Here is a 22,933-nt window from a genome sequence, read left to right on the forward strand (position 1 = left end):
TATTTATGCCTGTCACTCCTAATCAATGTCGTAGAAATGCTGTTATTTCATGCTCACCACACTAAATTACCAAAATGCCAGCAGTAGCGTAAGTGAGATCATGCACCCTTTGACCTGTGATAACATCACAGGATTTACCCCCTCATCCCTTTCTTAGACCCTCAACATATTTGCTACTCAAGATTGCAGAAAGGAGCAAGAGCAGTAGACTGGTCTCCAGATCTGGTTGACTTTCAGTTCCTGCCTTTTTTGTGTGCAGTTTTTATGTAGCACAAACTTGACCCAGAAGCATTAGAGCCCTTTACACGAGCACCAGAACATTCTACAAAGGCTCTTGTTAATTTTGTTTTTGTAGGCCTGGGGAAATTAGGACCAGGTTTGCATTAACTGTGATTTAACATTAAAAAAAATCGGAATTTGTGTTAGCTTCCCAAAGCAACACAAAGGTGCAATATACACTGCCTTGCGTTACTTTGCATCAAGGGAGCGTTCCATGGATAGTATATGGGTATTCCCATGCAATAATCCATGGATTTTGACACAAACATTCGTAGAAAGGGTTGTTGGCCAAAATCTTACGTCTCCATGAGGAAGGAGTAATGAGGAGACAGTGATAACGTTTTTTTTTGTGTGCAAATTTGGGTGACACATTACTTGTGCAAATTGGTAATTTTAATGATGCATATGGTTGTATCTGACACACTCAAAACAACTTGATTATGTGGGCTAGGAGTGTGAATAATAATGTAATATAGCTATGCCACATTTTGGTGCAAGACTCCATTTTATTTGAATGGATAAAGTTTCTGGTGTTTTGCTCATTAACTTCAAATACAAACCCATTCCACTGATGCAGTCCAGTCCTTTGATGAAGACATTGTGAAGGCAGGGTTCCGAGGGTGCCTTGGGGTGTAAGGACTTCATAGTCATTGCTGTTTCATGAGTGGCGATGATTTGCTAGGTTGTCAGAGTGGTCCTCTGGCTGTTGGTTGAGGTAGATAGGAAGGTTGTAACGGTAGAAAGGTCAAATTAGGACTCAACTTTGCCGTAGGTGCTGGTGATCCTTTTGCGGAAGAATAAAGGCAGGTTAAGTATAGAGGTCCTGAGAGGGGGTTACGTTGGTGGAGCTTTCTGTCGGAGAGGTGAAGTCTTTCACTGTTGTGAAGATTTCCTTAGCACGGCTGGTGTTGCTTTGGTGGATCTGATTTGGTGATGCTAGTGTATGTGGGTGGATCTGTAGGTGCTCTTGCCATTGTCATCCATACTTTATCTCCATCTGCATTCAAGTAGCTTGCAGTGACGTTTGGTGAGCATGAGCTCTAGTGTGTACCAACTTGCTTGCTGTCTTCTGCTCATGGTTTTGATGGCTTTGAGAGGAGCGAGTGTGTCTACGCAGGCAGTTATCCAGTAATTGAAGTTGGAGATGGATTTGAGGAGATTGTTGTTGTGTTGAGGCCAGTGGTGTAGGAGTTTGAAAGACCAGGCCAGGATGCTTCTGAGATCTTGTTCCATACCCATTATCACTATTTGGCAATGGTGTTCCTTCTGTGGTGCTGGATGGGTATACTGAAGTTGACAAGGGCATGGTCCACAATTAAAGGTTAACCCCTTCGATGCTCATGACGAGCTCAGCTCGTCATGAGGCACAGTGGAGCTGTGCTCATGACAAGCTGAGCTTGTCATGAACAATGGGATTTCCAACAAGACCAGCACCGGAGGAAAATACCATCAGCATCGATGGTGTTAATGAAGAATCTCACACTGCGAAATCTGTGAGCATTGAGAAACTATTTGAATATTTTACCAATAGCAATGCTCAAATATTTACTCCTGTCAGGGACAGAAAAAATAATTTAGAGGGTGAGAATTGGATGGGAACATCTTTAAACCTTGATGGTGCTGCAAGTAAAGGAAGGTATTTCTCCAACAAAAAATGATTTTCTGTTATGACACAAGTGTGAATATGTTTTAGCTCCAAGTTTGTCAGGCAGAAATATATACCTGTTACAATTCTGCATGTAAATGTACACACTTGAGTATTGAGTGGCAGCACCACTTTAAATTTCTGCACCACCTATCCCTCATTTATCTGTTTATAACCATTTGATTAATGTTTTACCACATCCAAAAGGATCTCTGGTACCAATGCCAGAGTCGCCTATATTTTGCAAATCAATTTGCCTTCATCGTTGTTTTATTTTTTTGCCGACATAGCCATGGCAATCATAAACAAAATAGTTAACTCATTAATAACAGAACAGAGATTAACATTGAGTATTGTAAACTTAAATGCAATATCACAATAAAAAACAAAAAAAAAACAAAGCACTCCACAACTCCATACTCCTCATTATAGCCCATTTAACTCCTTCCATCTGTTCAATACACTACAAGGCCACGTCTTATGCATCTGCTATTTACCATCAGCCTCTTCGCCCCTGCATCAATTCCTCCATTGAGCCCCTCACTACTAGGTTACTCCTAGTCAGGTTTTTCTACAGGAAGTAGAAATATATTAAGCTATTCTCTGGACCCTTTTAGGACCCATATTGATAGGAGAATCCTGTAACAATATGTAAACGTGATTATGCCCTCTGCCATTTGTCCAATTTGAGAACTGATCATCAGAAGAATGCTGCAAAAGCTTGTAAAACTCTCAGCCTCGACCATTACCCTTTGGAAGGCTCAAGCTGCTCCCCTCTACGATGTGTTTTTAAGAAAACAAGGGGGACCCAGCGGGTAGCTATGAACCATGGGTATCAACTGAATTTTTTAGAACAAAGGTTCTTAGCTTTTTGAAGATAGAACAAATACTATATAGAACACAATAGGCTACTATATGTTTTCATGTATGACACCCATGAGTGGTCATACATGAAAATAATTTATATTTGTTGTTGTATGTACTACTCCAGGCGATACTGTCAATATTCCTTACTTATAACAGTGCCCTGCCTGCTCTTTTCTTTTGCCTGAAACACCCCTTTCACCCTTTCCTATTTTCTCCTTTCCTCCCAGTACAGCACAGGATTGTGTTTTGCTACTGCTATAGAAATGTATTATAACCATTTATCTTTTATTTGTTGATAAATAAATTCCTTGCCCGGCTGGACAAGGAAGTTAAACATATAGTAGCCTATTGTGTTCTATATAGTATTTGTTCTATCTTCAAAAAGCTAAGAACCTTTGTTCTAAAAAATTCCCCTCTACGATGTGGGCCTATTGTGTTGAGGGACTTTCATCTTCCAGCTTAAGGGGGCAGCAATTATCTTCACTCAGACCCGCCAGTCAAAAGCGATTCTCATCAAGCCAGTGACTAGGAAGTCTGCTATGGGGCTGCGATTTGGGGGAGAGCTAACACCGCCTCCCTACAAATCCAAGAAACTAAGTTCTTAAAAAGATTTCTGCCAGTCCCAAGCGCAACAGCAAATTACATAGGTCACAAAGAACTCTCGGTATCGTAATTAAGCGACACAATAAATATGGCTGGCCTTACTTTCTGGCAAGGGTTATGGGCTAAGGATGAAACAAAATTTACAAAAGAACTAATAACGGATTGCCTAGCCCTTGACTTTAGCCGGAAAATACCATGGTTGGAACCCATTTTTAACCTCCTAAAAATGCTGTAAGGTCGATATTGACAAAAAGAACCCTATATTTATTCGGGAGTTCAGTAAAAGTGACCTGAAGTTGAGATATCTAAATGCCATGGAAAATGAAAGAGAAAGGGTTGCCAGCCAAAATCTTAGTGTTGTTTCTTATTGCGAACGCCCACTTATGAGGGGCACACAGTTATATCTACTGCTGGTAAGAAATATTCAACAGAGATTTTACTTAACTAGGCTAAGGATGGGGACACTACATTATCTAGTAGCATTTCAGAGAACGAAAAAGTGGTGCTATAAATTACCAAATTGCCCATGTCATGGAAAATGCACATTGCATTTTATCCTTTTTTGTAGCTTTTATAGGGATATTCGGAAATCAGTTTTAAAAACCCTTTTTCTATCAAATATGCATTTAATTATAAATATGATTTTAACTTTGTGTGTAGTCTGGAAAATGTGAAAAAAATAAATATTCTTATCCGATTTGTACAACTTACAATCAGGAAAAGAAAGGAATATTCACATTTGGATATATTGACATATGAAAATTTGGATGACTATCCTTAGTCTTGCTCTTTATTATCTATTTTAACAAATAGTGGCACCTTCCACTTTATGTACCGTAATGCACTTTTATGCATTAGCACTTTACATCTCATGTCTGGATGCACTATGGGTAGTGTATTATTGACTCCAATCTTCCATGCCTATTTTATGATGGCATTTTGCATTTTATGTACTTTATATGTATCAGTATTTTTTTTTTAGCTGCCTCTTTTCTATCTGATGCATTTTAAATTGCTATCTCTTATACATTTTAATTATGGTGTACTATAGGAATGTTTTCTTTGATTTGTATGCTTTTATGGGGTAAACATCCATTTATATGCGGTCATTACATCGCGTACAACTACTACGCAGGTGTTACAACGCATGCGCTGTAATAACATGTAGCTATTTCTACGCATGTTATTACATCACATGCGCTGTAACAACGCATGCGTTGTAATGCAAACCACATCGTTGTGAGGAAACTGAGGCGTTTCCTCACAATGACGTGCAACCATCCCCGCCCTTCTGACGACGCAGGAAGGCGAACAGAGGACACGAGGAGAGAGAGGTAAGAGGGCCTGTTTTTAAGGGTTTAGGGGAGGGGAGGGTCGTGCAGGGGGTAGTCTTTTAGGATTAAGGGTATTGTTGTGTTTGAGGAGTAGTGTTTTGGGGTTTAGGATAGTGTTGTGGTATTACTGTAGTGTAGTGTTTTGGGGTTTAGGGTAGTGTTGAGGGGGTCGTGCAGGGGAGTGTTTGAGTGTAGGGACAGGACTGGGGTCGGGGGAGGGTTGTGCAGGGGGTAGCATTTTAGAGAGTAGTGTAGTGTTGTGGTGTTTGTGTAATGAAGGGTAGTGTTTTATGGTTTAGGGTAGTGTTGGGGTGTTGTGCAGGGTAGTGTTATAGTGTGTGGAGCAGACTGGGGGATGGGTGAGGGTCGTGCAGGGGGTAGTGGTTTAGGGTTTAGGTTAGTGTTGTTGTTTTTGTGTGGAGTTTAGGGTAGTGTTTTAGGGTTTAGGGTAGTGTTGGTGTGCCCTGCAAGGTAGTGTTTGGGTGTAGGGACAGGACTGGGGGTCCGGGGAGGGTTGTGCAGGGGGTAGTGTTTTAGGTTTAAGGGTAGTGTTGTGGTGTTGTGTAGTGTAGGATAGTGGTTTAGGGTAGTGTTGGGGGTCGTGAAGGTTAGTGTTTGGATGTAGGGAGCGGGCTGGGGAAGGGGGAGGGGGTCGTCCAGGGTGTAGTGATTTACGGTTAAGTGTAGTGTAGTGGTGTTTGAGTAGTGTAGTGTAGTGCTTGGGTAGTGTTTTGGATTTTGTTATGTGTGAGGTAGTGTATTTGTATTTAGAATTTAGTGTAGTGTTGGGGTAAATGTATGTTTTTATTACATAGGCAAGTGTCTAGTTCGCATACATTAACTCTTGCAATGTAAATCTATGCAAACTAAAAAACTTGCGTAGTAATGGTATTTGCTAAGTAAAAACTTCGTAGCAAAATGCTGCGAAGTAATGGTATGCGAAATAACGAATCATATTCCTTTTATGGTGATACTTGTTGCACCGAATAAAGCTGATTTTGACTTTGACTAGGAAATCATAATTCATGTACCCATGTGTGGTAGAATATATTCATGGTAATATAGCTAGAGAACAGATTTGGGTCTCAGTAAAATGTGTCAATAATTGTACCCCATTTAGCTGTAAAGTGAATACTGACTGTAAAAATAATATTTTTTTCTTTTGAATACAAATGAAATATGGGTATCCAACTTTAAGTATGCCTTGGGTCCACGTGTAAATGCAGAATGGATCTATGCACCACAGATCTAGCTGTGTGCAGATAAAAGTCTGAGATAGAAAAAAGGCCTTGTGGTTCAGCCAATACATGTGTACTTGTGTTATCTGTGTGATCTGCACTCTTCCCGCAGCCAACTGACCCACGTTCCCTACAGGCAGCCAACCTTATTTTAAAAGACTTGCAGTACGGGTACTAGACCAGAACCAATTTAATGGAGCATTATAGTGGATGAAAATCCATTTGGGAATCTCACACCACCGCAGAATTCAAAACCTACATGTCCAAAATATGGAAAATTGGTTTAAACTTTACCATGTTCAGTAAAGCTTAGCAGGCTGGCGTTCCATCTGAGCACATCTTAGACACTAGGCTTTTGTCACAGTGTAGATTGTATTTTTATTTCATTTCTTATTTTTAGAGTTTTATGTATAGCTCGAACAAAGGCAAAAAACACAGGCACCACTTCCTTCTGAAAGAAAACCGAAACAAGGGTGAATGCTCAAGTAACATCATGTCTTCTGAAATGTTAATATCCATATAATGGAATGCTCTCAAAGTAAATTTCCAGTGTTTCTAATTACTGGAAAAATTACCTGCTGATTGTTATGAGAATAATTTGGGCTAACTCTTCCCTGAAACAAAGAAAGCTTTAGTTATAATGTTTCGGCCCGGTGTGCTTCCTTTAAAAACCTTCACAAGGATTGGTAGAACAAGAAACAGGTCACTATTTTAAATTGCTCACAAGTTGGCGACAAATCAGTACTGCACTTAATGGTGCTATGGACATTTTCTCTGCCAGTACAGAGATTATAGCTACACCTACGTTTTAAGAGATATAATATAAGGTATTGCAGGTCTGCCATGCAGTTATAGCTCCGAAATGGCAGTGGATCCATTTCTAGTACAGTGGCTACTTGTATTTATGCAGCTTGGAAAGTCACGCGGCTGCCACCTCACGAATAGCCTGATATTTAACCATAACTGTAGACTGCTATCTAACTATATTGCTCACGCTAAGAAACCCAAAGTTAACTTCATTCGGCTTTCAGCTAAAATAACTCAAATCTGGAATATATTATATTATTATGATGGTTTCTCGTTACAATGTATGTATTTTGTATTACATGGTTATTTGCACTACATGTACATTCAAAGGGAGAGATTTAGGGAAACGTAACAGTCTTACTAAATGTGCTGAAGGAATCCAATCTGGGTTTTTAAATTGCCTTGTATGTAATTGGTCACACTTGGTAATATGAAATATGATATGAATGCTGCTTTACTGAAAGACAGTGGGGCATTTTGGAGGGCAGTAAGGGCCCTCTTTCTATCAGACGGTAATGGACCAACAATTGAGGACGCAATTTCGGGGGAGGTATGGATTAACCATTATACTAAGGTGTATAATGGGCAAGGAGCATCTGATCCACAACAGCTCACTTCCATCACAGCTCAGCCAGGTAGTATAGAGCTGCAAGTTACACTGGATGAGGTAAACAGAGCACTCTCTAACAGTCTGGGGGGCAAAACCCGGGACCAGACGGTGTGCCAGTTGATCTATCCAAATTTAACATCTCCCTCTGGGGTCCCATACTCAAGTTATAAAGTCCAGCTTTAGAACATCAATACTAAAGACCTCGACTGAATCAATAATTATCCCAATATTCAAAAAAGCTGATCGTCCCGACCCGTGGTGCTACAGACCAATCTCCCTTCTCGACTCAATGGTAAAAGTGGTGAGCCGCATCGTCTTGGAGCGATTGGGGAGAAGACAATCAGGTATTGTCCGACCTACAGTATGGCTTTCGAGAAGGGCAAGGAACCACAGAACAAAGCCTAAGCATGTCTATCTTGATTGGCAAATAATCCAAAGCAAAAAAGGGCAATTTGTTTTTTGGTGTTTGTGGACCTCATCGTGGCCTTCGACTCCGTAAGGCATGGGAGGCTATGGGAGGTCCTGGTAGCAATGGGGGTTGACCAAACATAATAGTGTTATTGCAACAACTGTACAATGGAGCCTCAGCCAGTGTTCACTATGGCACAGGAGGGGAGCGTACTGATTATTTCCCCAGTAGGAGGGGGGTCAGGCAAGGTTGTGTCCTGGCCCCCTTCCTTTTTAATCTGTATATAAATGGCCTTGGCGAAGCACTGACTAGGCAGGGACAAGATTTCCCTCAAGCTGGAGGGGGACCTATTCCAGCCCTTCTATAGGCAGGCGATGATGCTGTCCTAATGGCACAGACAGATCTGCAGAGGATCCTACTAATAAGAATGGGGACCCCTAAAGGGATACAGGCAGGTAAGCAGGGGGAAATAGAAGACAACCAACAACTAGGAACTACCTGCCCAATACATTAAAAAAAGGCCCTAGACGAGAGTCCTGATGCTAGTGAACACCCACCGGAGCAGGCCAAGGCTAGGAAAGACAATCACATTGGATTATTCAAAACATATGATCATTTTATTTTTTCTTTATCAGATTTATAAGAAACATTTCATCAATTTATAAATAGATATTAAATACAAAACCAAGCCACACTTTAATATAACATAAATCAATTAATCAAGTCCCAAAAAACAAATTCACACATCACACTCAGCAGTTCCATTAAGGTATATACAACAGCCACAGAATGATTAGATGGCAAGTTGGGGAAAGTCATCAGGGGGGTAGGGGTGGATGCAATCCAGCTGCCCCCCACGAACAATGCCAATGCGCGTTTTGGTGTATCGCCCCAGCCGGGGCTACACCTTCATCAGGGCGAAGATGGATAAGAGGTATGGGACAGTACACCCGAGGTTAAAAATGCACAAAGAGTGTCTGGTTTTTATGAAACAAAGGGCAACTTAAAGCCCAGGCCGAAGGAACTTCCCAGCAAGACTCAAATAATTTCCAGAAGGGTCCTTCTCCACAGCAAACAGGTGACTCCCACCGAGTGGCCACAGGGAGAGGGAGGGATATCAAACCTCACAGGGTGAGTGAGGCAACAACTGCATCAAGTTCTCAATGGATCGATACCCCGGATGGCAGGAGCGTTGTCGTTGAGGTGAAGCAGAGTTGCCACCGATCAGTGTTTCCCGATGGCTCAGGGGCCGTCCTACGTCCCAGGATAATAGCGTCACTGCAGAGGGTCCTAGACAGCTTTAATGACTTCATGAAAGATCTGGGACTTAGTATTAATGTTTCTAAAACTTTTGTTATGGGATGCGGTAAGAGATCTCAGAGAGTAGCCACAGCAAGGTACTTTTTTGTATCTGGGCATTTTATTTAATCAGAATGACACCTGGTCCCAAGCGATAACTACTGAAAAGCTAGCATTTACAAGAGCATCCACAGCCCTAGCATCCTTCGCTAGGAAATTGGGGAAAAAGCAGCCAGGGGAACTTCTGCAAATATTTAAAGTAAAGTGCATCACATCCACTATTATGTATGGGGTAGGGGTATGGGGCTTCGCTAATACCCTTCCACTGTAGCAGGTGGACAAATTCCTTCTTGCAATACATTTTGTCTGCTCCTCCGAGCACTTCCTCCTTTGTTTATCACAAGGATCTGGGTCTTGGTTTTATTTCTGACCTTCAGATTGGAACCAGTACTCCTGTGGCATAGGATCTGGACCAAGGAGCAGACAAAGTTAAATAGAGACATTATGAAGGATAGTCTGGGTCTGGATGGGCCCTTGAAGATCCCATGGATCAACTTTATATGTAATATCATGAAGGACCTAGGTCACTCGGAATACTTTACGAATATCACCACTATGTTATCAGTGTTGAGAAAGGCTTTGAGAATGGTGGGTTTACAATTATTAGGCTCCTTGAGAATGGCAGGGGAAATGGTGAAACCTAGCGTTATGCATCATCAGTTATTGCTCTATTGTATACAAATGGAGCCCTACCTATCATTTGTAACAGGAGCCTATTATAGGATGCCTCTGACAAGATTGAGATTGGGTAATGTCCACAGAATAACGACAGCACCATCTATGAACAATTGGTCATGTAACCTGTCTTTTTGCCCCTGTGACAGACATTCAGAGCAGTCCAAAATTCATTTAATGTTCTTTTATACATTTTATGAAGAGTTGAGGAGAGTGTGGATACTTCCATTTTTAAAACGTCAAGGTGTAAGGCAATGCTGTCCAGCATTTATTTGGCATCAGGAAGATGTATGCATTGCTTGGAGAGTAACAACGTTTTTAAAGAAGGTTATCCTGCAGCGAAACAAATTTTTTGATGCCCTGTAAACCCTGGACACCTCCTTTGCAGTAAACAGCAGGTTTTTAAAATGAAACATTTGTTTTCGTATGGTTTTACTGCATCTTAAACATAATGTTGTATATTTTTAGATTTTATCTTGTGTAATTTCTAATGAAATTGTATTCGATTTTTTTATGTATGTGTGCTTTTATGATTGATACAATAACAATCGAATAAATCGAATAAAGTTTTCCTTGACTTGATATGAATGTAATATTTTTTTAGTTAAACACATTTTCACTTTAGAAGGACAGTAAGGTGCTTCTAGATGCCAAGCAGCTATGCTTACTTTATGGAGCAATGTGTGTGGATGTAAAATTACAAGGTCTTAACTCCACCAATGAAAAATGCAAACTCTGTGCTCGAGCATTATAAGTTGCCTAAATACATTTCCCATTTAGTGCCAATAGGCTTGGCATCAATTGATTTTCATGACAAGAAGGATTAGTGCATAGTGTTCCACTAGCTGGACTGTATCAAATTCTCATGCTCATAACTAAATAGTTTAAAGACAGTCAGGAAGGCTGTATCGTAGGTTGTGCATTGAGCTGGGGAGAGAGATGGACTTAATTCTACATACGACACTCTCCTGTGTTTTCTTTTCCCATTTTTATAATTAGAGATTTTTGGTGGATTTGGAGGAAGAGAATGAAGCATATTTAAATATTATATGGTTGTTTCAATAATTTGTAAACACATAGTATTTTATGAAATTTGCTAGTCAACTTGATTTGTAAAGTGATTTCTCAGCTTTTGTAGTATTATAGATTTCCTATTGTATGGCTTACATTTGCAGGCCAAAACAATAATACATTATTTCTTTTTAAAGTAATGTATTCCAACACCTATACTTTTGATGTATACCCAAATTGTTAAAGCAGTATAACGTTTCTTGACAAGTGTTAGGAGTAAGGCGGTAACAGTGTATTAGGAATTTCCTAAAGGTTTTCCAAACTATGGGGCCGATTCGGACCGTCCGCCATCCTGTCTGGGGCAGGGACCACCCACCACAAGGGCGAAGGTACCGTGCCCCGAATTAGGATGCACCCGCCACAGTGGCAGGTGCATCCCGCATTTTTAACATTGCGGCCGACGGTGCTGAAATCACCATCCGCCGCAATGTCAAAAATGCATGTTGTGCGTTTCACAGCACAACATGACAGGCACTGCGAGGTGCCTGCCATGTTGTACTGTGAAACGCAGGGTGTACCATAGGTACCCCCCATGTGAAGCCCCCACCCCCCCTTCACCCTGGGGTCCCGCAACGGGTCCCCAAAGCAAGGACTGTATGCCTTTTTGTTGTGGCATTGCCGCCACGGAAAGGCATTTCCCTCAGACCATCCTAATATGGCTGGCGGTGTCTGATAGACACCGCCACCATATTAGACCTTTTCTGCCGTGGTCGGAAAAGCGGCGGACAGTCTTCCCGTCCGCCACGGTCCCCCCGCCATTGTGATATGGCAGGGGGAAATAGGTGGCGGACGGGCAAGGATGGCGGATGGATCGCCACCGCCTGCATGGCGGTGGCGATCCGTCCGCCATCCTAATTGGCCCCTATATCACCAAAGAAAAGTCAGGATGAGAGATTTTAGAGTGCGCTGTCACAGTATTGCAAAGTTGACTATTAAGACCTGTAATGACGATGCAATATTTATAGATAAACTTTATTGTTGGCTGGATTGAGCTCATTAAAAACCACTGTATTTCATCTATGCACATATCATGCTGGCAGTGGGAATCAGCAGTAGCTGCTCCCACCACAGGGCCCTAAGAAGTAGCTAACCCTGCCAGCAAGAAACTCGGAGGCTTAAAATCTGATTAGCAACCTAGTTTGTGTAAGACTATGTAAGACTTCTTCTTACCCAAACTAGGTTGTCAATCAGATTTTAAGCCTCTGACTCTCTTGTTGGCTCCATTGGTACAGCTACGCAGGGTACAGTTGGCACTTTTACGGTATACACCTGTTACAACGCAACTTTTACAACTACCTACCATTACAACGCAACTTTTACAACGCATACCATTACAACGCATTGCGCTGGGGGTCGCTCTAGGATAGGGAATAAGTTTAATTTACTATCCAACACCTTCCCTAGTGTCCACGGGGACTGGAGTTGGAATAGTAAATTATACTTACCACTATCCAGCACCTCTAAGCGCTATGCGTTGTAATGGTATGCGTTGTAATGGTCGCGTTGTAATGGTAGGTAGTTGTAATGGTATGCGTTGTAACGTCATACATCCCACTTTTACTGGTGTGTCATCACACCATTTGGAGCTGGATAGAGACCATCAATGTATTTCAGAAATGTCACTGAATAACTTCAAGCAAAGAGTGTTTGGTCATTACTCACTTGCATGGTAATCCAAGCAACATCCAGCAGCCTCAAAATCCATTGACGGTGTTTAACCTAACATCTTTCATATTTTAGTTCTGTTTTCTCAAAAGCAACATATATAATTGCTGCGGAAAGGACGTCTTTAACAACTACATTCATTGCGAGGTGGGCAGGATCACTGTTCAGTCTGCCTGGTACCCAAGAAAGTACTTATCCTTTACACTTTCAAATGTTGAAAATTATATTTTTCCCAGTAAAGTTAGATAAACCCACCCCAATCAGTACTTTGTGAAGAGATCTTTCTACAGAGTCATATAACTAGGACAAGGTGAGATTATGCAAAGTATCATTTTTTAGCCTCTCTATGTAAACATTCAAAATAATGGCATAATCTGCAGATGACAACAAGAATTTATGCAAAACAGGTTTATAAAGTGTCCTTCTGTTAGTTTCCTAACTACAGTTTAATCCTTACATAGTGAATTTTTAATAAAGTTCTTACCCACTACAATATTCTTTCAAAATGCCCGTTTTATAGATGGTGATTCACAAATAACCTTTAGTTTGGGGTAACTGTATAAAATGAAGCCCGATATTAAATTCCATGAGATAAAATATGGGGGGAAAATACGTTTAGAAATTCAATATCAGAAGCCTTTGCAGAATGATATAAAACATAAAATGTTTGGACTGGGTGTACAAAGTCAAATAGGGATTTACAGGAGTATTGCAGCAAATATCATACATTGAGCATACGTTATCCACATTGCAAGTACGTAAAGTACATAAAGTAATTGAATGTAGAAAAAGGTCTATGGGATAAAATTGGGTTATGCCAGTGGTAATCCCAGCAATATGGTGCAGTACGTCTTTAGTAACAATACCCTCCACTGATGCTGTTAATTGTGAAAAAGAAAAAAAGGAGCATGATGGGCACCTTGAACTTATTCAAAAATTGCAGCTGGTTTCTCCTGACATATAAAGTTAAGTTACTTTACTAATAATTTGTAGTCTACATTTATTAAACTAATTGGTCTATAGGTGTTTGGATCCTGCAACTGATTATTCCTTTAAAAAATCTTGCTTCTATGGCTTCAGAGAAATAGTTGGGAACTCTTCTCTCTGTCAGAATTTCATTAAATAAATTCCTCCGGATCCTCTGAATTTGTGGAAAAAATATTTTATAAAATTACTTTGGATCCGGTCATTCCCACAAGCCTTACAATTAGCTGAGCTATCAGATACCACTTTGATTTGTGCCTGAGATATAATTTGTGTAAAATCGTAAGCTTTTTCATCAGGTATTTTGGGGCTTTAAATGTTATCCATGAATTGGTGAACTGCGGTATCTATAACACCATCAACCGATGGATATATGGTCTTATAATGCTTGAAAAAAATCTGCTTCATCTGATGGTTTTAACCTTGTTGGACTAGGCTAGAATTCATTATATATGTTTGCTCTCCCTGTAGGAGTACTGTCCCCGAGCGTTATCATTAATCAATTTTTGAGAAAGAAAACAATTTTTGAAAGTGTGTCTTGCCTTGTCCCAATTCTTGATATTTTCTTTTGCGCTAGAGATCATCATTTGCGAGGCCCTATTTTCTATTGATTCTTGCATAGCTGATAGCTTTAGTAATTTTTGTTTCTTTCTTGTTGAAGTTAATTCAATCATGTGCCCCCCTGGCGCTGCTTTGAAAGTATCCCAGACAGTGGTGAGATCTGCAGTGCCTATATTTTGTGCAAAAAATCAGTTGATGAAAGTGCAAGTGATGTTTAACCATTCCTCGCCATACAGTAATTTCTTATTATAAAGCCATCTCAGTATGGGGGTGATGCACTCACTCCATTTCTGCTTTTAAACTATCGAAGGAATGCTCAGAAAAGGTATGATGCTGAGAAGTTTTTAAAAAGTCAATACAAACGACAGTGTTCAAGCTTTTAGATAAAGAATTATATTGCCTTTTTCTGGATTATATACCTTCTAGGGATCTTTAAACACAATATCTGCTTACAGTGAAAAAATAAGCATAGTGTTTTAGGTTCCCTTTTGTTTTTTATTCTTTCTAGAAAAGTCAAGTTGAGTTATCCGTAAATAATTAAAAACGCCTCTCATTATTATGCATTAGGTAAATAGCATTAAAATGATACTAAGCTGGTGCAGTGAGTCATATTTATCCTCTATAAGAACAATCAAGCTGATAAAATTAAAAACCTTTTTTCCTTTTTTTTTTTTAAAGTTTTATTGCAAGGAAATACAGCAAAGCATATTAATAAGCACAAAAAAAACACAATATCTTCAAAAAAGAAGAACAAATTATATAATAAATTTTTAACAGAGTACTGAATGGAAGAACAAATATAGAAAACATAAAATTAGATCCACTCGGCAATTGGTGCCCAAATTTTTTCTCCCATGATTCTTTTTTTAACCCCCTTAAGCTTATAGATAGCAGATTCCATATTATACATAAATAATAATTTTTCACGCCACATAAAAAACGTGGGGGGATCCTGGCTAATCCATTCTTTAGTAATGCAGGATCTGACTGCGGCCATGCATAGAAAAAGGAAATAAGAAATTGGTCTAGGCCTAGTAACAGTGTGATCTATACCAAGTAATACTAATTCATTCGTTAACTTTATGTTACATTTCAAAATAATAGATAAAAAAGTTTTGATTTGTTGAAACAGCAATGATAATTTAGAACAAAGAAAAAACATATGTAATTCATCGGCTGCATACAATCCACATCGATTGCAATTCGTGCCTACCGTCGTGCTCCATTTAACTACTTTGCTCGGAGTATAATAAAGATTATGGATACACATGAAATGTTGGGATTTCATCATCCCAGTTATGAGACACTCTGCAGCCATTTTAATTGACAATGAGATATCAACATCCAATATACCTAGACTGTTAGCCCATTTAATCTGACATTGGCCTAAATCATCCCCGTATTCCTGCATTAGGCTTAAATATATAACGCCTATCCGAGGTTTCTTTTGTAAAAGCTCTAGTAAAGGATTTTTAACTGGTGGAATTGAAGGATGACTCCGTAGGAAGCTACGAAGTTGTAAATATTTAAAAAAATCATTTCTTCCCACAGAAAAATTAGTCATTAAATCCTGAAACGAAATCATTTGCCCGTTGTAAAATAAATCACCCAGGTGCTTTATTCCTTTCTGCTGCCACCTATACATAATTAAATCATAAAAAATTTCTGGAAATAGATCCATTGATGTAAGAGGAGTGTAGAAATTTAATTTCACTAGTTTAATATGTTTCCGAATTTTCTGCCAGACTCCAAAAGCTGATTTCAGCGTCTTATATTTTTTTTTTTGTGATAGCTGGGTTCTACTATTCTCAAAAAGCTACCCTTAACTTTCTCACCCAAGATCATTTGGTAAATTGATGGGGTCTGACATTCTACAAGTTCAATTCTATCACCCAAAATTAAGGGGCCAATGTATTGTAAAACAGCAGAAAAGTAATAAAAAAGAAAATAAGGTACGTTCCATCCGACGCATTCCTTGCTAAGAATCATTTTCTTAGCAGCTTTTCTGTGACGTTTATAGCCCCAAAGAAAACGAAATGCGGTTCTTTCTAAATTTTTAAAGGAATGTAATTGGAAATCCAGAGGAATTGTGCGAAATAGGTATAGGACCTTCGGTAAAACCAACATTTTTAAAATGTTAAGTCGACCAAAGAGGGATAACCGTAAATGATCAAGACGCTGTAATGAGGTGTTGATTTGGGTTATAATAGGGTTTAAGTTGCGCTCTGGTATCTTTTCTATAGGTAGCGAAATTTTAATTCCTAAATATGTGACTTCTGAAGTGGTAGAAATATTTGCTAGTGGGTTTTCTCCTGAGCACAAAACTTGAGTCTTTTCCAAATTAAGTTTATAACCCGAAAAGAACCTGAACTGTTTAGCAATCTGGTCAATGATAGGTAAGGCTGTTTGGACATCTGCAGTAGTAATCACGATATCATCGGCATAAGCAAGGACTCGATAGTTAATATTAGCTAAATGTATGGGTTTGATGTTAGCTTCCGAAAAAAAACGATTGATTAGGGGGTCAATATAAAAAGCAAAAAGTACGGGAGAACAGGGACATCCCTGACGGGTACCCCTGGAAATTGATAAAGGTGATGATAATTGTCCATTGATTCGTATATAAGCTTTGGGGGTGATATACAAAGTTTTCAAGGCTTAAATGATCCCCTGTCCTAAGCCCTTCCTGAGCAGAATTTCCCAGAGATAATCCCAAGCAAGATGGTGGCCGCTACTGCAGTCGTGTGAGGAGCTGCTCGTGTTCTGTCCGGGGATCCGACCCAGCCTGGCGTGAGCGTGGTGCTTGCTTCCGATCATCATCTGCGAGCTGAGAGCTGGAGGCTACGCGGGTTTCTACACAGGCGCCGTGGAGAAAAGATCGATTTGTTCTCCGTTTTATTGCGCTATATGGGAGCCGTTGGTCCGAGCTGCAGGGCCGTGCTGACTTTTGCCTGCTGGTTGGCGGGGTCCAGGTGCTTCTGAGCGTCCGCGGCGCTCCAACCGTGACCTATCGCATTTTCGAGTCAGCTGCTGCGAGGCGAGGCGAGGTGAGCTGCTGTGAGGCGTGTGGAGGACGCAGCTTGGGCGTCTGTGCTGGAGGTGTGCTTTGCCTGGAATACTTCCCGGGAATTTGTGGCTCCTGGCTCCTGGCTCCTGGCTACACTGTTAATATTTAGTCTTTGCTTCATCTAGAAGGGTACTGCCGGTGCTTCGGACATACTGTGAAGGACGCGAGTAAAGGCGTTATCGGCGGTGCTCAAACAAACGGCTGTACTTTAAAATCTCTTGCAGTCAGCAACTGTAGCAGTTTTTTCTTTCTTTCTTTCTGCTGCAACGCTTAATTAAAGACATCTTTGGTGAGTGGAAAATATATATATATTTTTTTTTTGAATCTGCTACATTGTGGTGTTTGAAAACTCTCGTTTAGCAGCCAGCAAGCCAGAAAGTATCGAACTTTTAGAAGTGATTTAAGTGACTGAAAAAAACTCTTCCTACTCTTACTCTTTGATACATTATATGGGATATATCGTTATCCACTTAACATGGCTCCCAAAGGCAGAGTAACAAAAAAAAATACCACTAATCTAGCTAACTCCACAAATGCTGCGAATGCTGCAAATACTATTACAACAGTAGACCCAGAAAATCGCAATTTACAAACAAATGGAGTTTCTAAAGAGCCCACAATACCTGAGTTATTTAAGAAAAAGCCTACAATTAACCCTAATAAAAGTACTACAATTGACCCGACTCCATCTAAGGCTACAGTGCACTCTAACCCCGAAAAACCCAATTCAAGCCAACCAGCTAAAATTGATGCTGTTTTAGTTCCAGCTGATGAAGATGTTGGTGTAAGAGGGGAAGTCAACGACGATGATGCAGTATCTGAGCTTTGCCTTGCTGTAGAGGGAGTTAGAGTTTCACCTAGACCGAATGACCTACCACAACAACAACATGATGCAGAGTCTGTAGAGTCTGGGGGTCAATTTTTTTCAATGTCTGACTTATCAGCTGCATCAGAAGGTGATCTTGAGGAGGAGCTTCTAAATGAGGAACACTCTCAGGTAAAAGATTGGGCGGAGGAGTGCAATCAAATCACAGAGGAAGATATGCTTGGCTCTGACTTTCTAATTAATGAAGGAGCTTCAAACACGGTCCGCAAGGTCATAGAGGAAAAATCTAAGGAGAATATAACAGCTATGAATCAACCTCAATGGGATGGGGCCGGTGTAAATAATGAATCAGATCATGAAAATTCTGAAACTGAGTTATTAGAGGAAACTGAGGAGATCACCTTAAAGTCCATATATAAGTTACAGGCCTCAATGTATCGTATGATTCTAACTCACAGAGAAGAAACCAAGGCAGAGGGCCTTCGGACTCAGGGAGCAGTACGTAAACTCCAAAATGTTGTTCGACGATTGGCCAAGTCTAGTACGGATACTAACTTGAGAGTGCAAGAGACTGAAACACGTATATCGGCAGTAGAGGATGAGTTAACGCTACAAAAGAGCTCAATCAAAGACTTGGACAGTACTAGGCAAGATGTGGACTGGAAGCAAACGGATTTAGAGAATCGTGCTTGGCGCAATAATCTACGTATCTTGGGAGTTGGGGAAAAATCAGAAGGGAAGGGCGCTCGACGTTTTGTAATAGACTTGTTTTCGGATGCTTTTCAGGATCTCACTGGATGGGACTGGGATAAGGAAATTATAAGAGCTCATCGGTTCCCATTTAATCAAAAATCAGATCAGGAAGGGAGGAACAAACATCCAAGAGCTATTCTCATTTGTGTGCAGAACTATCTTCTCCGTGAGATCCTATATGATTTGGCAAGACCTTCTAAACCCAGAAAAGGCTTGGGGCACGAATTCTTTGTTAGACCAGATTTCTGTGCTGCAACTGTTCAACAACGTTGGAGACTAAAACAGCTTATGGCACCAATGCAAGCTAAGGGGAGTCAAACCTTCTTACTCAACCCAGCTAAACTCAAAGTTGTGCATAAGGAAGAACCTTATTTTTTGTCTCGGAGATAAAAGCGCAACAATACTTAGAGACTATGTAATAAGTGTTACAGGAAAAAGGTCATGTTTAACACTGCAGTTAGTTTGAATGGGCTGACCCCTTAGCAGTGTGCTTTGCTATTTAACTGTTTTCCTTTTTTCTTTTACCTTGCTGTTTTTTCTAGTTCCAGATGCACTTTATTTTCTTTTGCTATTTTGTCAGGAGGGTCAGACCCGGGTGGAACTCACAGCTGATACTCACATACCATCAATGAGGGCAATAGCCCTTACGCTTCGGGTGGGGGGGTGGTGGGGGAAGGGAGGGGTGGGGGGGAACAAAGGGGTTGGTGAGTGGGAAGAAGTCCTTCTTTTGGGGTGCAAGGTCATACAGTTGGAAGACGTATGTGTTTTTTATCTAAGATTCATTTTTGGTAGATATCGAATTTCGGCAGTTGTTGCTCATATGTTTATGTCTAGTCAAGTCCATTTAAAAATGCTTTATAATGGCTAAATTATCGATATATTCTATCAATGTATGTGGTTTGAACGATAAAAGAAAAAGAGGTATAATGGCCCAGATGCTAACAACTATGCGGGTGGATGTAGTTTGCATTCAAGAGACCCATATCGCCTGGTCTAACAGAGGGACCTTAAGAGATCTTGGGCTGGAAGTGGTAGGGTGCTCTCGCCAGAGCTCCACAACACGAGGGGTCGCAATACTTAAGAGGCGTGGAATGGGGGAAGTTAAAAGAGTTAAAGAGGATTTATCTGGACGATGGGTGATTGCTGAACTTAAAGTTGGAGGATTAATTGTTACTATATGTTCCATGTATGGATCTATATTGGATGACTCTAGTGCACTTGATTTTCTAAGTGTAGAGCTGGCACAATGGTCACCCAATATTATTTTTTGTGGAGATTTTAACCTACATTTGGAAGAAACATTTGATATTCACAGTAGTACTCCATACAAGGACAGGAAGAAGAAGGTATTTACAGCACTTAAGGGGTTTATCGAAGAGTACAGACTAACTGATGTAGGTCATGAGAAAAGAGGAGGTATGTTTGGGCACACTTTTTTTTCTGCACCGCACCAAAGTTTTTTTAGATTAGACTATTTTTTTGTATTTAAGGGATTACATAATGATTTAGCGCAAGTAGAATATGAGGTCCTTCCGAAAGTTATTTCAGACCATAATCCTTTAATACTCAAGTTTGCACTGAATATCGTTAATACTACCCGCTTATGGTCTTTTGATCGTAAACTATTGTATGATTCTGCCTATGTTGACCGCATGAATGCCTGGATTCCGGAATTCTTTCTTAATAATAAAGGCACTGCATCACCAGAAATAGTTTGGGATGCTTTTAAATGTGGGGTTCGGGGTGAAACACTTAGTTACTCATTAAGCAAACAAAAGGAAGCCCGAGTCCAGGAAACTTCTGAAATTAAAAATCTTAGATCTTTAGAGGTCCAACTTATGCAAGCATATAAGCGAGGATTACCTACGGAGATTATTATAAAGAAACTAGCAGCCCTAAAAACTACGATTTACCAACGTTTTGCTACGAAATTTGCGCAACAAGTGTCAGCATTCAGGACAGAGTTATATGAAGTTGGGGAAAGTTCGGGCAAAATATTGGCAAAGAGGGCGAGACAGAAAGCAGCTTTTGCTAGTATTAACAAAATAGACAACCATTTAGGGACGACTGTTAGCAAAATGGAAGATATTCTGAGAGTCTTTAGTGATTTTTATTCCAAACTGTATGCTGATGATGATCGCCCTGATTGTTTAGACCAGATTAATCAGTTTGTTGACCCAGTATTGAATACTACCCTATCTACTGAAGAGAAGGAGAAACTAGATCTACCATTTACCTGGGAGGAGATCGAACTCTCCCTAATGTCGCTAGCCTCAGGAAAATCAGCAGGACCCGATGCCATTCCGTTAGAATTTTATAAATTTTTTAGGAATGTGTTAAAAGTAGAATTATTGGATTTATGTTTAAATGCACAGCAAGGTAACTCCCCCCAATCATGGCATGATTCTATTATTACGGTGTTTCTTAAAAAAGGCAAACCTCCGTTATTACCCTCATCTTTTCGCCCTATTTCACTTATAAATTCTGACAGCAAAATTTTTTCTAAAATCTTAGCGGTTAGACTTTCCAATATTATGTCCCCTTTAGTTTCTAAGTACCAACATGGGTTTATCCCAGGTAGAGACACCGCCGATCACATTCGACGTGTGATTTCCTTTTTGGATTGGTCCCAAGCAACTCGGTCTAATATTTGACTTGTATTTTTAGACGCTGAAAAAGCTTTCGACCGGGTTGCTTGGGATTATCTCTGGGAAAAACCTTTTTTCCTAATGCAACTTTAACAAATTTGTATCTACTGTTTCTGTCAAATTCAGGGGCAGATTTACAAGAAAGTGACTCAGTGCGGAACGAAAGCCATTTGGCTGTGCCACACTGAGTCACTTTCAAAGCACAGGGATGCGACATATTTACAACAATATGTCACATCTCTGTGCTTTCCCCTGCGCTGGTGCACAAACTGCTGCCATGCGCCTGCTGAGGCACCCTTGCACCATAGTACAAGGATGCCTGCATCGTTGGGAGATTGTTTATTTTGAGGAAGGGTTCCCTTCCTTCACAAAAACAATCTGAAATGCAGTTTTTCAACTTCTTTGTGTGCTGCATAAGCACACATAGAAGTTGAAAAACGTCATTGTTTCAATGATTGTTTATGTGCAGTAAGGGAACCCTTCCTGTAAATAAACAATCATTAGAGGTGATTTCCTCTTTCTATGCAGCACACATAGAAAGAGGAAAAGAAAACGAGGAGAATGAATACATTTCTCCCAATTGCGTCTTCCATTCACACGCATTTACAGATTTACGATTTCTTGTAAATCTGGAAATGTGTCTGGTTCCATGGGTGTTGCGAGGAAACTCCTACAGCAACACCCATAGAACACCCCTTTCACGCAAAGTGCTTAGTGCAAATGGGCCATATTTACAAGGACAGGATAAGTCACGCAGGATCGCTTTTCATGTCCTTGTAAATATGGAGCAGTAAAATGTGCCTCCGGTACGACACAAAAGGTGATGCACCTGTTGCGCAAGGGGCTTGCAAATCTGCCCCTCATTGCTTATTACCTTAACATCTAATATCCTCCTTAAAACAGATTGCTACACCACGATGTGGGGAGGAAAAGAATGGAAGTGATACCCACTTTGAAATCCATGTGTCTTTCTTTATTTAAAGGGGAATTCCTGAAGAACGATTATGTCTTTGCCCTGCTTATATAAGCATTTCATCAATGCTGATAGTTGCATTTACTATTTATTCCATTAGCTTTACAAGATAATATTTCAACTGAAGCCATTCATCATAATGAAAACTTTAAGGAAGACTTTTTGAAACTTCGAAATTCAAACACTGCATCTCCCGTGGTTTCTTTTTCACCTGTGCTGCGTACAACCCTCCATCCCAGGTTTCTCCTTTGAGAACCCTGAAACCACCCTCTTCTGTCCGACTGCCCCTGAGGGTGTGACCTGCATTAGCCAATCTGACAGTACTAGTGCGACTTCTAACTGGGTGCTGTAAAATGGCCTTGTGCTGTGGGCGTGATTCATCCATCCTCTTTCAATAGAAAACGTATTCTGCAATTTAATGTATGAAAAAAGACATCAAAAACCAACACATGCAAAAAAAAAACATGTAATATGCTACCTTGTTCTTCCAAGTAACCTTCAATCTTACTGGACCTTGCATCTCCCCTCATCTTTTTCAATGAAAAATTAGGCAAACAAC

The 22,933-nt window shown here is 40.3% G+C and overlaps 1 protein-coding gene across 1 annotated transcript in view; it reads right to left on the reverse strand.

The window, feature by feature from the left end:
* CFAP97D1 (CFAP97 domain containing 1) overlaps positions 1-22,933 on the reverse strand; it is a 662,361-nt gene that overhangs the window by 343,329 nt on the left and 296,099 nt on the right. The gene's annotated exons all lie outside the window — the stretch shown is intronic.

Source organism: Lissotriton vulgaris, chromosome 5 (genome assembly GCF_964263255.1).
Source record: "Lissotriton vulgaris chromosome 5, aLisVul1.2, whole genome shotgun sequence".
Classification (NCBI taxonomy): Eukaryota; Metazoa; Chordata; class Amphibia; order Caudata; family Salamandridae; genus Lissotriton; species Lissotriton vulgaris.